Source organism: Ursus arctos, unplaced genomic scaffold, assembly GCF_023065955.2.
Source record: "Ursus arctos isolate Adak ecotype North America unplaced genomic scaffold, UrsArc2.0 scaffold_10, whole genome shotgun sequence".
Taxonomy (NCBI): Eukaryota; Metazoa; Chordata; class Mammalia; order Carnivora; family Ursidae; genus Ursus; species Ursus arctos.
Window position 1 is genome coordinate 2502004 of NW_026622764.1, and position 16223 is coordinate 2518226.

Genomic DNA, 16223 nt, shown 5'->3' on the forward strand with positions numbered 1-16223 from the left:
TCTCCGCCCCAGTGAGCGGGGGCGCCGCCGTTCCGGCTGCTCAAGTCAGAGACCTGGAGGGCATCCTCTTTTTCCGCCTTCCCCCTCCTGCATCCCTCCTCCTGAGGGCCGGCCTTGCAGAGGCTGCTTTCAGGCAAACAGGCTAGAGCCGGGGAGGGTAGAGGGCCCATGACGACGCCCTGGCTGAACACAGCCGGGCCCAAGGCGGGGTTGAGGGGGCGTGGGGGGGCAGTCCAGAACAACAGAAATGTGTCGTCTCAAGGTTCCGAAGGCCGCAAGTCTAAACTCGAGCTTCTGGCGGTGCCCGTCAGTCCTTGGCATTCCTCCCCTTGCAGCTGTGTTCTGCAAGCTCTGTGTCCTCACGTGGTTCTTCCTGTGAGTCGGCTCCTGTGCTGGTACTTTCCTCTTACAAGGACGCCAGTCACACTGAATTAGGGCCCACTCTCATTACCTTATCCTAACTTGATCTTCTGCAAAGACCGTACTTTCAAATAAGGTTACACTGACAGGTACTGGGGGTTGGGACCTCAATATATCTTGGGGGATACCACTCACCCTTAACACCTAAATGCGCCTCCCCATTTCCCTACAGCAACAGAGCATGTCCCTCCTCTTGAGGTAGTTTTGAATGTAGGTGGGGTTTGGTGGGGTGAGGTCCTGAGCCAACCAACAAGAAAGAATTCTTGAGACATCTTTGGTGCAAAATGGTGGTTTTATTAAAGCATGGGGTCAGGACCCAAGTGTAGAAAGAGCTGCTGCCCCAGGGTTGTGAGGGGTGGCTCATTATATACTTGGGAGTTGGGGGAGGTAAGGAAATGGGAGGTTTTCAAAAGAACTTTGAGGGGTTCCTGGGTGGCTCAGCTGTTAAGCGTCTGCCTTCAGCTCAGGTCATGATCCCAGGGTCCTGGGATCAAGCCCCACATTGGGCTCCCTGCTGGGCGGGAAGCCTGCTTCTCCCTCTCCCACTCTCCTTGCTTGTGTTCCCTCTCTCGCTGTCTCTGTCAAATAAATACATAAAATGTTAAAAAAAAAAAAAAAAAGGAACTTTGAGGGGCGCCTGGGTGGCTCAATTGGTTGGGCATCTGCCTTTGGCTCAGGTCATGATCCTGGGTCAGGGGATTGAGCCCCATGTCTAGCTCCCACAAGGGAGCTTGCTTCTTCCTCTCCCTCTGCCCGCCACTTCCCTTGCTTGTGCTCTCTCTCTGTCAAATAAATAAAATATTTAAAAAAAAAACTTTGATAGCTAAAGAGGGCCTCCAAGATACTGGAGGCCTTGCCTTTGTCAAGTTAAGGTTGTTTTTCCCTTTACCAAGGCATTAACATTAAGACAGTTGGGAGCTTCCTTTCGGAAGTTAAGTTATTATTAAGAATGCTCTTTTTTTAAAGATTTTATTTATTTATTTGACACAGAGAGCATAAGCAAGGGGAATGGCAGGGAGAGGGAGAGGGAGAGACAGGCTCTCCACTGAGCAGGGAGCCCCAGGCAGGACTCGATCCCAGGACCCTGGGATCATGACCTGAGCCAAAAGGCAGACGCCTCACCAACTGAGCCATCCAGGTGCCCCAAGAGTGCTTCTTTCTTGTGAATCACTAAGACATTTGTAAACTGAGGGAGACGCCTGTCTGGCAGGACGGTAATCTCTATAAATTAACCATTTGTTTTCCTTCCCTTAGCTTCAGAGCAGCCACAAGTGCCTCAGGAATGTCACACATATCCCACCTGGGAGTGGGGGTGGGGCTGAGGGATTTGCGGGGTGTCAGTTTGTTCTTTGTCCTCAGCTTGCCTTCTGCTCCCTCATCACTCCTCCAGTGATTTCCCACGTTGGAGTAAAATCCACAGTTCCTTTCTTCCAAGGCCTTCTAGCCCCTACGTGATCCGTGCACCTCCGTCTCCTGCCACTGTCCTCCTTGCTTCCTCTCTCCCAGCTACACCAACTTTTTTGTCCTTAGTCTGACCTGCCCAGCCTGTGCCTGCTCTCCCTTCTGCTGGAGTGCTCTTCCTCCTGAGACCGACGTGGCGCATGCAGTTTTATCAGTGCCAAGCCATTCCTGACTATTCTACGTAAAATCCATACCCCTTCTTTCCTGCTTCCTGCGTTATTATTCTCCTTAGTACTTCTCACTACTTGGCAGATTCGCTCATTTATCCATTGTCACGTTCACCATGGCTATAGAAGTCAGCTCCAATGGAAAACCTTTCTTTTGTTCCATACTATATGCTCGGGGCATAAAATGTGGCCCATAGGAGGCACTCTCTTTTTCTCTTTATTGAGGCGTAATTTACATAACCATAAAGGTCGCAGACTTACAGGGAGTGTACACTTCCGTTGAGTCTGAACAAACGTATATAACCACGTAACTACTGATGTGGGAAACGAAGGCAAAAGGAAATATTAAATTTTCTTACTACTTACAGCCCATTGACAGGTCCTTGAAACAGAGCGACCTTCAGCTAGGAGCTCAGCTGCCTTGATGTGGACAGCTTTGCCAAGGGCCAAAGGTAATCTTAGCCGAACTCCCCAGGATCCTGTGAGCCTACTTTAAACATACCGGGATTCCTTTGGAAACTTCCTTTATCTTTACCCCTCAACATACGGGTCAGCAATCATCCTCCAAGCCTACGGCCCCTGATACGCATCTGAAGGGTCTCAAGACTGCGGGTTTACTAACAGTAATAAACAGCCTTTTCCTAAAAATAGCTGCCCCCTCAGGGTTCTGGAAGCCTTGCTTCCAAAATACCTTGGAGGCCTGTGCTGTCCCTAACCCCTCCCAACTTGAAAGTGTATCATCAGCCACCCTCCCAACCCCAGTGCAGCTCAATCCGCCCACGGGTTCTGTCCCCGTGACTTTAATGAAACGGCCTTCCTGCACCGAAGATGTCTCCAGAATTCTTTCTTGACCATTTGCTCCTGGACCCCAACATTTCCTACAACAATCACCACCACATTTGTCATTTAGAACATACCTATCAACACACCCCAGTCAGGCTCTTGTTGCTATTACAGATGTTCTTTTCTTTTCTTTTCTTTTTAAGATTTTATTTATTTATTCGACAGAGATAGAGACAGCCAGCGAGAGAGGGAGCACAAGCAGGGGGAGTGGGAGAGGAAGAAGCAGGCTCCTAGTGGAGGAGCCTGATGTGGGGCTCGATCCCAGAACACCGGGATCACACCCTGAGCCGAAGGCAGACGCTTAACTGCTGTGCCACCCAGGGGCCCCAGATGTTATTTTCTTAATTTTAATTGTTCATTGCTCATATATGGAAATACTATTGATTTGCATATATCGACATTGTATCCTTTGACCATGCCAAATTCACTTATTCTTAGTTCTAGCAGATACTTTGAGATTACTTGGGATCTTCTATGAGCAGTGTCAGTTTGCCCATTTTTTGGGTGATATTAACTTCATTAACTTTCTGGGTAGCCACCAGATTGTTTATTACCAGTATGAACTCCTGAATTTTTATTTTACTCAGCAAAAATTTATGAATTTTTATTTTCCTCAGAATTTTAAATTTTATTTATTTATTAACCACCAGGTTATTTGCTACCAATATGAACTCATGAATTTTTATTTTATTTCATTCATTTATTTTATTTACATCTTATTTATTATGTTACCCTTTTTTATACTTTAAATGCAAACATATTTAAATATTTACATTTCAATGACTCATCTAGGGCCCCCGGCCTCAGAGCCATCTCTAATCCTCACGGTATAATCCTTCCACAGCATGCAGGATGAGTTCCTTCTCCTGTGGGGGTCAGGGCGGTGGAGGGGAGATCTGTGCAAACTTAGTCGTGCAGATCAATTAACGGGAAACTTCCTTGCTCAGCTGCGGCCCTGTGGCGTTGGCACTGCCCCGGCCTGGAGGCCTGGAGGAAGTAAGAAGAGAGCGAGGGCTCACTGAACACGGGCCTGCTTCCCCGCATTGTTACGACTGGCCTTCCGAGGCCAAAAACCACAGGGAGGGGGAAGGTGAGCAGCCTGAAATGCGGGCATGCACTTCATTTCCAAACCTCACCTTTGAACTGGAAGACAATTGACCCCTCTCTCTGGCAACCTCCAGGGGTGACCCTTCCAACTGTCCTCCCCCTGGCTCTTGGCCTGCAGGCTGCTGTCCTCATCAGCCAGGCTCAGAAACAGATCTAAGAAAGAACAATTGGAACCCAGATCTTCGCTGTTTCAGAGGTGAAATGGCACATTGGATGATATTCCAGGAGACCTGTATTTTTTTTTAAATATTCACCCACAGAATCTGAAAAATCGTTAAAGCTGAAATAATCTGTAATTTTTTAGTAAGCAGGAGGGGACCATAATTAACATAACACTGACAAGGGATTTGCATCCCTATTAATTTAATTACCTCCGTGGGAGCAGCTGCTTAGCGCGTCCATTCCCAACAGCGAGACCATCCTTCCTTTTGAGAAGTATCTCTTGTGACATCTTCCCCATTATTTTTAGCTTTGCGACGAAGAGGAGTATGATTAAGGGGTATGGCCAGAAGGAAAAATAAAATTCATTTTCAAGATCAGCAAACCTTTAATTTCAGACTCAAGGAAAAACCAGTCAGGCTCAGGTACATTTGGTCTCGGGGAGGGGGGGGGGCTTATTTGAAATGCGGAAGCAGAAAGGTCCGTATCGTTTCCATAAAAATTAAGTCGTCTGCTTTAAGTGATTGCTATGATTCAGCATCTTTCTGAAAAACACAAGTAAAATAATCAATCGAAGTGTTGATGCTGCTCTTGCTCTCCTTGGCCGCGGCTGAGAACCCTTAGTCCCCCCGGGCAGCATCGGGAGGGTCGCCTAGGTGGCCCCGGAGAGGCCGCTGGCGAATGCTGAGCTCCACCCCACCATTTCACCACGACCTCTTCTCATAGGTCAGTTTGATGGGGCTGGTGAACAAAATCCTTATCAAAATCTTGAGTGATTGAAGCGCTCTCGTGCTGTCTGATCTGCAGGGGGCGGTCTGCTGGGGAATCTCCATCGCCTTCTCTTACACAGAACTCCAGGGAGCGTTTCTCCGTCCTTTCTCCCTGCGTGTAACAGAGGAAGGCACACTGCACTGCACGTGAGATCCTGAAATGCCCCTTCCTGATCCCTGTTCAGGAGGTGAGGCTGAAGGGAGTAAAACATCTGTCTGTGTGAGGTTGGGGAATATACGTGAGGTTCAGTGGGGTGGAGTCCGGAGCCGACGACCAAGAAAGAATGCTTGAGGCGTCTTTGGTGCAAAATTGGTGGTTTATGAAAGCACGGGGACAGGACCCGTGGGCAGAAAGAGCTGCTGCCCCGGGGTTGTGAGGGGTGGCTGATTATGTACCATGGGGTTGGGGAAGGTATGGAAAAAGGGAGGTTGAGAAAAGACTTTCATATGTTAAGGAAGACTCACAGAATACCTGAGGCCTTGCCATTGTTTTCCCTGTAGTAAGGCATTAACATGAAGATAGTTGGGCACTTCCTGGAGGCTGCAGATTATAAGGACATTTAATTTTATCTACATTCCCTTCCGGAAGCTAGGTTATTGGTAGAAATGCTTAGTTCTTGTAAACTGCTAAGACTTTTGCAAACTGAGGGAGACTTAAGTCTTGCAGGATTGTGGTATCTATAGGTTAACTATTTCTTTGTCCTTTAGGGCAGCCAGGAGTGCCTGAGGAAGGTCACATACAACCCATGGTGGGAGGGGGTGCGGGGTGTCAGTTTCTGCTTTGTCCTCAGCTTGCCTTCTGTTCCCTCGTCATGTGGGCCTGTGGGAGCCCTTCGATATTAGGGATCGATAAGGGAAGCAATTGGCTCTTTTGATAGTGCTGATCTAACTTTAGAAGGCCCACATTTTTAATAAAAACATCTTATATATGGGGCTCCTGGGTGGCTCAGTCGGTGAAGCGTCTGCCTTGGGCTCAGGTCATGACCCCAGGGTCCTGGGCTCGAGCCCCACATCGGGGTCCCTGCTCAGCGGGGAGCCTGCTTCTCCCTCTCCTCCCCTTGCTCCTGCTCTCTCTATCTCTGTCTCTCTTTCTCAAATGAATAAATAAAATTTAAAAAAATAAAAAATAATAAATAGTAATGTTAACCAGCTCCAACAGGCACCTGTGGCCGGCAGCTACCGCACGGGACGGCAGAGCTCTGGGATACCAAGAGCCTAAACAGATGGAAAATACCGGGTTCGCTTTGAGCACGAGGAGCTGTCCATTGTCCCTGTTTAGTGCCCTGTCCCCAGTACTGCAGGTCACACTTCATTCTGGGACGGGGTGCCCTCTACTGTCTCCAGGATGACAGTTCTGAAATGTTCTCCATGGGAGCATCTTCAGGTGACAGTCCGCTCTGCAAACCCTGCACATTAGCCCAGAACTAACTTGTCACCACATGGGCCGTATTTAAGTGTGATGCTTCAGACTGGATTCAAGCGGAACAGGAACCCAGGAGACAATTACAGCTTTCTGTCTTGGCGGTGAGAGGAACACAAACCATTCTGGGTTCTGGATGCAACATTATTTCTGCTAAGTCTTTTCTTCCTGGAGGGGGTGATGTCCTCAGGCCTCGCTAGGAGCGGATGCCTAGCCTTCCCTCTTACACTCTGTGTTACCGTACAGACGGCCAGGACCCTGGAGACGAGCGGGTCTGAGGCAGAGGTGGGCAAAATGGCTGATGAACTTAAGTTCCAGGAAGCGTGGAAATCTGACAAAGGGTCTTATTTATTTATTTGTTCGTCTGTTTGTTTTAGAGTGGGGGCGGGGAGAGGAGCAGAGGGACAGGGACAAGGGGCTCTGTGCTCCATCCATGACCCTGAGATCCTGACCAGAGCCGAAACCTAGAGTTGGAGGCTTAACCGGCTGAGCCCCCCAGGGGCCCCATCGAAAGAAGAATCTTGAGAGGATCCGAACCATTTTACAGGTCAGAATCATTTCTCACAATTGATTCAGGGGCGAGTAAAAACGGAAAGCGAGACAGAGACAGAGAAGCGTGGCTGGGTTCCGCTTAGGGGTCATGCTGCTGTCAAATTCAAACCAGTATGTGACTTAGTCAACACTTTATTTGCAGAGAAAAATGATGCAAAGTTGGTAGAGGAAAACGACTGACTTACTTGGCGGGCCGTGTGAGTCACTAAGTAGAAATCAGCACCAGAGATTTCTTGCCCTCCCTGCAGGGTCTGTGCTGAACGATTAGAGAACAAATCGTAAGATGCGGTGATTCACGCGGGCTTAAATCACCAATGAGGGGCGCCTGGGGGGCTCGGTCGGTGGTGTGTCTCCCTTCGGCTCAGGTCCTGATCCTGGGGTCCTGGGATCGAGCCCCACATTGGGCTCCCTGCTCAGCGGGGCTCCCTGCTCAGCGGGGAGTCTACTTTCTCCCTGTCCCTCTGCTGGCCCCCTGCTCATGCTCTCTCGCTCTCTCTCTCTTTTAATAAAAAATTAAAATCTTAAAAAAAAATCACCAATGAATGCTGGTGTGGGAATGCTGGGGTTCAGTGCAAAGAGTCAAGAAAGAATTCTGGAGACCTCTTCGGTGCAGAAAGGTGGTTTTATTAAAACACGGGTACAGGACCTGTGGGCAGAAGAGCTGCACTGGAGTTGGGAGGGTGGCTGATGATACACTTTCAAGTTGGGAGGGGTTAGGGACAGCGCAAGCCTCCAAGGTATTTTGGAAGCAAGGTTTCCAGGACCCTGAGGGGGCCGCTATTGTTAGAAAAGGCTGTTTAGTACCGGCTAGCAAACCCGCAGTCCTGAGACCCTTCAGATGTGTATCAGGGGCCATATGCTTGGAGGATGATTGCTGACATATCTCAGGGGTAAAGATAAGGAAGTTTCCAAAGGACTCTCTGTATGGTAAAGCAGACTCGCAGGGTCCTGGAGGTTGGGCGAATGTCAAGCCAAGGTTGGCTTTTGCTATTAGCAAAGTGTTAACATCGAGACAGCTGAGATCCCAGAGGAAGGTCACTCTATGTGTTTCAAGGGCCTGCCAGTGGGCTGTAAGTAGTAAGGAAATTTAATATTTTCTTTTACCTTTGTTTCCCATATCAGATACTTTAGAGAGAAGCAGAGTATGACAACACGGGTTGCCTTCAACTCAAAAGGCCAAAGGACCAAATCCAATGTGGAAGCACGTAGAGCAAGAAGGATTTGTAGCTTGTTTCTGGAGAAACTGAGAGACATTGTAGGTGGGTCGCAGGCTTGGGGCCTGAGCTTCCAACCTGGGCCGTCATGATGCAGTTAACAGGTGTAGATTTAATTAGATGTTCAGGACTAGAATGAATGTGTCAAGGGCTACTGAACTCATTTCCATGAATATGTGTTGCTTCTACGCACGGGGCACCTGCAGTGTGCGGGGGTGGGAACCGGAGCAGATCTGCCGGCCCACACAGCACAGGCAGGGGGCCTGCTGGCTGGCTGTGGGAGCGCCGGGCTGGGCGGGAGAAAGGCAGTGCCGGGAAACCGCCCGAGAACCACCACCTCCGCCTCTCCGATCGATCGGCATAGATGGGACCCTGCCCTCGAGTCGGGAAGGTTGGCCCTCACCCCAGGTCTGGAGGTTAACCCAGACTGTTCGGACCTAAGCAGGACAGCTCATTCCATTTGCTCGATGATTTTGTAAGTGATGTAATCCTGGCCTCTGGGCTGTGAGGGAGGCTTCCGGGAATAGGTTCTTTGCTCTGCGAGAGATGCCAGCGGGTGGAGGCCGGCCTGCACACAATCGCTAGAGCTGGAGAAGCCTTGGGAGCTGAGGACATCTCGCCTGCGCGGAGTCTCCGTGCTGAGCAGGGCAGGGTCGAGAGATGGAGAGAACCGGAGTCCTCGCGGTGCAGCGTGAGCCGACGCCGGATGGCCCCGCGGGGTGAGAGAGGGTCCGGCTGGCCCCGGGCTCTTCGGGGTACGTCACCGGAGCCCCCGCCACACTCTCGGCACTGTCCTGAGCCTTGTGCGTCTCCTGTTTGCTGTCCTCCTCGAAGCGATTTGTTTTCTTAAGCTTTTTATTTTGAGATGGTCGTGGATTCACATGTGGTTGGAAGGAATAATGCAGAGAAATCCCATGTACTCTGCCACTTTCCCCCAGCGGTGACATGTTAGGAGCCCACAGCGCAACGTCACAACCAGAATAGTGACGCTGATAGAGTTGAATATAGGATATTCCCATCATTGTCCTTGTGCAGACACCCCACCTCCTTCCCTCCCAACCTCCGGAACCCCGGGCGACCCCCGAGCTGCCCTCCATCGCTAGGATCGTGTCTCTTCCGGCACGTTACAGAAATGCAATCTACAGTAAGAAACCTTCTGCGATTGCATTTTGGGACCCCGCCATCATCTGCCACAGTGATTTTTCTGGGTAGATATCGTCATCCCCGTGTGTGGTCTCTCCATTCTCCCACCTGAGGCCCGCGTCTGAAATCAAGGTGTCCGCAGACCCTATTCTCTCTGAAAGCTGTGCGGACACACTTCCTTGCCTCTTCCAGGTTCCCTGGCGATCTGTGGCGACCCCTGGCGACCCTTCGCTGGCAGCTGCATCACTGTGACCTCCATTGTCACACGCATCCCCCTGGTATGTCCGCGTCTTCACGTGATCTGTTCTTCCAAGGACACCAGTCACATTGGGTTAAGGGCCTGCTCCACACCAGGATGACCTCACCTTAACTTCACGAATTGCATCATAATGACCTTATATGGGGGTTTCTCTTCGTTGACTTCATTTTTGTACGCCGTGCCAGAATGTGCTCTGTGACTCCTTTCAGGGAGTCGGTCGGTGGGATCCTTAGAGAACGTGTTGTGTGTGTTCTCTGAGCAGCCCGCTAGCTGGTGCTCACCCGTGTGACCCCGTTCCCCCTCCCCCCCGTGTAAGCATGGTGTTGGGAGAGCAAGCCGCCAGACCCAGCAAGGTCCTCGCCTCGCTAGCAGACTCTAGGGCCCCTCTCCCCCACGTCGGGTTGATGAATACTGGCCTCGTATCTCTGTTCCATTTTATAATTGTTTATTGTTGAGGACAGCTGGGTTTTCTGCAGTGTTAATATTATTCCCAAAAAACTATTATTTCTCTGTAAATGTTCTCAGATTTGGTACGCACAAAATTTTATCATCTGCAGAGAATGACAGCTTTGTTTTCCTTTCTAGTTTCTGATTCTTCTTCCTTCCTGCTGTGCGGGCCAGGACGCCCTAGTCACTGTTGAGCCATGGGGATTAAAGTGCCCTTATCTTATCTTTCACCTTCATGGAAATGTTTTTAAAGTTAAAACAGGAAGTATGATGTTTGCTTCCGATCAACACCTTTTTATCAGTGTAAGGAAAATCCCTTTATTCCACATTCTTTAAGATTTTTTTTTAAATCTTTGGGGCGCCTGGGTGGCACAGCGGTTAAGCGTCTGCCTTCGGCTCAGGGCGTGATCCTGGCGTTATGGGATCGAGCCCCACATCAGGCTCCTCCGCTATGAGCCTGCTTCTTCCTCTCCCACTCCCCCTGCTTGTGTTCCCTCTCTCGCTGGCTGTCTCTCTCTCTGTCAAATAAATAAAATCTTTAAAAAAAAAAGATTTTTTTAAAAATCACGAATAATTATTGACTTACTAATTTTTCTGTATCTGTTAAAACTATCCCATTTGTTTTCCTTTAATCTGTTAACACCGGGGAGTAAATAGTACATGTTTTGATTTACAACTTGTGGTTGATCCGGGGCTGAGCTCCTTCGTCCCGGTGCGTCACTATTTCTATACACTGTTGGATGTCCCTTGCCGACCTTTTATTACCAGGTCTTATGTCACAGGTGATGTTGGGGAGCCATACACGTCTTGGACTTCTGTGGTCTGCATTTTACTCCACGTTATACCAACCTCACAAACTGATGTCCCCTATTTTTCTACTTTTTGATAGAGTCTGTATGAAATAGGGTTATCTGCCTTCCCAGGCCGCGCCGGGTATCATCCCACGAGGGGAAGCTTTTGACCACGGATTCAGTTTCTTCAATGGTTAATAGTTTATTTAGTTTCCATTTTTTTCTTCACTCAATTTTTGCAATTTTTATAGAAAATCATATGTTCTCAGGGCTCCTGGGTGGCTTGGTTGGTGAAGTGTCTGCCTTTCGCTCAGGTCATGATCCCAGAGTCCTGGGATCGAGTCCTGCATCAGGCTCTCTGCTCAGTGGGGAGTGTGCTTCTCCCTCTCCCTCTGCTTCTCCCCCTGCTTGTGTACTCTCTCTCTCCCTCTCTCACTTTCTCTCTCAAATAAATAAATAAAATCTTAAAAAAAGAGAAAGTCATGCATTCATCCAAGTTTTCAAAACATTAAGATAAAACACTTAGAGTATTTTTATTATTTTAAATTTTATCAGCAGCTTTACCACCTGTCTTCCTATACTTCTTCATGAGTCTTCTTTTTTAGTCATGTTAGAGTTTAATTTATTAACAGTCTTTTTTTAAACTAGGTTTTGATTTTGTTCATTCTTTCTGTTGTTTCTTTGATTATATTTTTAAACAATTTTTGTTATTTTTATATTTCCTTCGCTTTTTAAAATTTACTTTGTTGTTCCTTTTTCAACTTTTAAAATAAAACTTTTTTTTTTAAAGATCAGTGGATTATGTCAATGTCAATATCCTGGTTGTATTGAAAGCAGGGGTTGATTGATTATTATTATTTTTTTTTAGTAAGCACTACACCCAGCGTGGGGCTGAGGCTCACGACCCTGAGATCAAGAGTTGCACCGCTCTACCAACTAAGCCAGCTGGGCGCCCCTAAAAATAAACTCCTTTGAAATCGAGGCGTCCGAAGGTCTGAGTTTCCCTCCGGGTCTGGCCTCTGGGGCTTCTCACAAGTGGAGCACGGCCACTGCTCGCTGACATTCGGTTTTGTGTAGCCGATCTCGCTGGTTCCACCAACCTTCCTCCTTAATCCCAGAGTAACTCAGGACAAGTGTACAAACACTTAGATTCTCTAACCTCCTTTTGTTGCTTATTCTCAACCTAGCCGTCTTCTGTCTGGAAGATGTGGTGCGAATGATTTCTGATCTTGGGCGGTCATCGACGTCCGTCGTGACCGGTGTGCACATACATTTTTGTGAATCTTCCATTTCACATCTATTTAAGTGTCCTAAACCCCGTGAGAGGGGGAGAGCAGCCACTAGCTTCATTTTCAGTTGAGGAAATTAAGCATTAAACATCCTAAGAGCCTTCCATGGTCACATTTTTATTAAGAGAGAGAACAAAAATTGAAACCCAAACTTGCTTCATTACAACTCCTCTCCACCGTTTACGGTAATCACCCCTAGGAGTAGCATGCAACAGGTTTCATTTTTACTTTGCATTCTTATGCAATATTTGATTTTTTTTTTTTAAGCCAGCATGTGCTGGTTTTGCAATTTTATAGAAAACAATGAAAATGGGGCAGGGGTTAGGCAATCCCGCTTCTGGGAATTTATCTTATGGGCTTATTCCCACAGAATCAAAAAGAGATATGCACAGGGAGGCTCATCCTAACAATGCCCCCAAAGGTGGGGATCCCCAAACAATGTGACCGGCTGTGAAGGGCCCATTCTGCCACGCTCACACCCCAGCACCGCTTACGGTGGCGCGGCCTCTAAGACTTCCTGCACACGTATTTACGAGCAGTCAGGAAATACCTGGAAAAATCTTTCCAGTACGTGAAGTAACATCAGTTTATTTCTGGATAATGCAATCTAAAATGTTTTTTAGGGGGACCTGGGTGGCTCTGTCAGTGGAGCGTCTGCCTTCAGCTCAGGTCCTGATCCCAGGGTCCTGGGTTCGAGCCCCCTGTGAGCCCCGTGTCGGGCTCCCTGCTCAGCGGGGAGTCTGCTTGTCCCTCTCCTTCTGCGCCCTCTCCCTGCTGTGTTCTCTCTCACTCTCTCTCATTCTCTCTCTCAAATAAATAAATAAAATCTTTAAAAATATGTAGTGTTTTTTTATATTTGTTTCATCATGTTTTAAATAATGGTTGATGTCTGAGATCATACCGTGTATTTAAGCCAGTTTCAGAAATAAATAGAAGACAAGTGAAGGCATCACACCTGCGTGGGACCACATTGTGAGGTACTGGGGGCTAGGACTTCAACATACCTTTTTTATTTTTTTATTTTTTATTTTATTTATTTTTTTATTTTTTTAAAGATTTTATTTATTTGACAGAGATAGAGACAGCCAGCGAGAGAGGGAACACAAGCAGGGGGAGTGGGAGAGGAAGAAGCAGGCTCATAGCGGAGGAGCCTGATGTGGGGCTCGATCCCAGAACGCCGGGATCACTCAATGAGCTGAAGGCAGACGCTTAACCGCTGTACCACCCAGGCGCCCCTCAATATACCTTTTTTAGGGAACAATTTAATGTTGTTACCTACCATAGCGGGTAGCTTAGCTCACGTCCAATTCCTTGCTTCGGGAGGTGCAGGGATGGGAAGCTGACCCCCCAGTCCCTCTCCTTCCTTCCGCACACTGGCCCTGCTTCTACACGCTCAGGGGTCAGTGTCTCTGATGTGGGCAGCTCTAGACAATGGCTGCAGTCATCATGAACTCAAGCCCAGAGGTGACCCCACATACACAGCCTCCAAACACGCATGGGGGGAAACGTGTTGTGGTGTTGGAACCCTCACCGCAGGATTCCCTAAAAGAATCTTGGTGGAGGGCGCCTGGTGGCTCAGTTGGTTGAGCCTCTGACTCTTGGTTTTGGCTCCGGTCATGATCTCAGGGTCCTGAGATCGAGGCCCATGTTGGGCTCCGCGCTGGATGTGCAGTCTGCTTGAGGTTCTCTCCCTCTCTCTCAGCCCCTCCCTGCTGCCTCTCTCTCTCTCTGTCAAATCAATCAATCAATCTTTATTTAAAAAAAAAAAAGAATCTTGGTGGAATCCACGTTTAAAGCTCTCAAAGGATTTGTGCTGAGGTTAGCCCAAGAAGGGTCCTCAGGACTCTGGAAGAGGATTCATCCTTCCCATAAACCTGGGCATGGGAAGCTACTACCCTCACCAGGAGGGGGACAAGAAGGTGGCCGTCACAGGGTTGCAGGAATCTTGGAGGCTGTCCACATCGCTGCACATTAGAATCATCTGGGGGTGGGGTGGGCGCTTTTCTAAACTACTTCCACCTGGGCGAAGATGGAGGAGCTGCTCAACGCCTGAGCCTTTAGGGAGATGCAAATACAACCCGGAGTGAGAGACCCCTACCTACCCATGAGAAAGACTGACGTTAAGAAGACCGCCATACCCAGGGTTGGCAAGGATCGGAAGAAATCAGCACTCTCCCACCCTGCTCGTGGGAACGTGCGGCGAGACATGCACTCTGGAAAGCAGCCTGACAGTTTCTTCAAAACTTAATCATATTCCTACCATATGACCCAAATATTTGGTTTCTAGGTATTTACCCAAGGGAAATAAAAGGACGTGTCCACACTAAGACTTGTGCACGAACGGTCATGGTGGCTGGATTTGTTAACAGCCAAAGGGTGGAAATGACCCAGATATCCAAAAGCGAGTGGGTAAATAGACCGTGGTACACCCCCGCAGGGGAGCGCTACGCAGCGAGAAAAAGAAGCCAGTCATGGGTCCATACAACAGCATGAAGGAGAAAGAAGCCAGACAAGATGCAGCGAACACACCGCATCATCCCATGGAGAGGAAATCCTGGAAACTGCACGCAGACCTACAGTGACAGAAGATCAGGGTTCCCTGGGGGCAGGGGAGCGGGAGGAGCAGAAGGGACAGATGACAAAGGGGTACGAGGAGACTTTTGGGGTGATAGGTTCAGTATCTTGAGTGTGGTGACGGTCCCACAAGTGAACACATTTCTCAAACTTCTCCAGCCGAGCACTGTAAAAATGGACAGTTTGTGGTCTGTCCACTATACCTCAGTAAAGTTGGTAACAAGCAAACAAACAAGGACCTGCTGTCCACGCCCCAGTCCCCAGAGAGTCTGACTCTGGTGGTCGGGGGACAACAGGGCTGGTACTTTTACGCAGCTGGGAGTGATCACTGGCCCTTGCAATTTCTGGGGGATGTTGGCGTGTGAGAGACTAGGCGAAGGCCGAGCACTTCTAACTCCTGCGGCTGAGAGAAAATATGCTCAAACCAGCCCCATGGACATCATCTAGGAAAACAGTTAAATTTACCACATTGTCGGTTGAACTACATGAAATTACCACGTTTTGGTCATCAAAGCTCAGGTGCCTGCACATTCATATGGTTCAGCCTATATTTTCGATTGTCTCGCCTTCATCAAACAGTTGTTCGGAACTGTCATAGAAGGGCTGGACCAAGTCGCACTAATGACGTCACTAATGACGTCACCTCAGAATATTAGAGCGGCAACCTGGCCATTTGAGCATTCTTCACGAACCACGCTCCCCCTGCTCCCCCCAAAGCCAGTAAATGCTTGCATGGTGCAAGGAAATACAATTTCAATTAAAAGTAAACACTGTGGGGGGCGCCTGGGGGGCTCAGTCGGTGAAGCATCTGCCTTTAGCTCAGGTCATGGTCCCGCAGTCCTGGGATCGAGTCCCGCCTCAGGATCCCTGCTCAGCGGGGGGTCTGCTTCTCCCTCTCCCTCTGTTTCTCCCCCTGCTCTCTCTCTCTCTCTATCAAATAAATAAATAAAATCTTTTTTAAAAACTAAAAGTAAACATGATGAATTTTAAGCTTTTCCTTTGGTCCTTTCCATAAACGTCCACCCCACTTTTCCAGATTCAAATTAAGTTTAACTTCAAATCTGCTTCTTCTCTTTTCAGACGTAACGTGTATTTGTGGTAGAAGATGTGAACATGGAGAAAAGTGCAAAGAAGACACAGCAAGCTGAGGGGGCCCCACTGTGTGCACAGCCCACGCCCGAAAACTTGGGATCAGCCCAGCATTAGTACTTCCCGAAAATTAACTTTGGGTTTTAAACAGTTCTTCATGGCTTCAATAAATGATAGGGGACCCACGTTAATACTTACTCAGGTGGCTTGAAGTATGGGTTAGTTCTGTAATCATCCAAACCGATCTCTTGTGGACGTGTTTGTCAAGCTCTACAGTAAAAATAACTGGCTCTTCCAAAGAATAAATAGTGATTCGAATGCAGATCTGAGTGCCCTCGCTGGCTCAGATGAGAGGAGGAGGAGAGCAGGTAAAGAGGGCCGCCTGGGGATGGACAGGAAATCTGATGAGCAAATACCTGAAAATATTTCAGAGCCACAGTGTGGACGAGTTAGTGAACATAAATGATGAAAATCTCAAACCGGAGGTCCAGCGGCACAGGGCCTAAAGCTGGCCAGTC

At 48.5% G+C, this 16223-nt stretch overlaps 1 long non-coding RNA gene across 1 annotated transcript; it reads left to right on the forward strand.

The window, feature by feature from the left end:
• The first annotated feature begins 8627 nt into the window (after window positions 1-8627).
• LOC130542596 (uncharacterized) lies at window positions 8628-12851 on the forward strand. Its single transcript, XR_008957255.1, has 2 exons — window positions 8628-8868; window positions 9449-12851. It is a non-coding gene; the product is annotated as an uncharacterized LOC130542596 (long non-coding RNA).
• Window positions 12852-16223: the final 3372 nt, after the last annotated feature.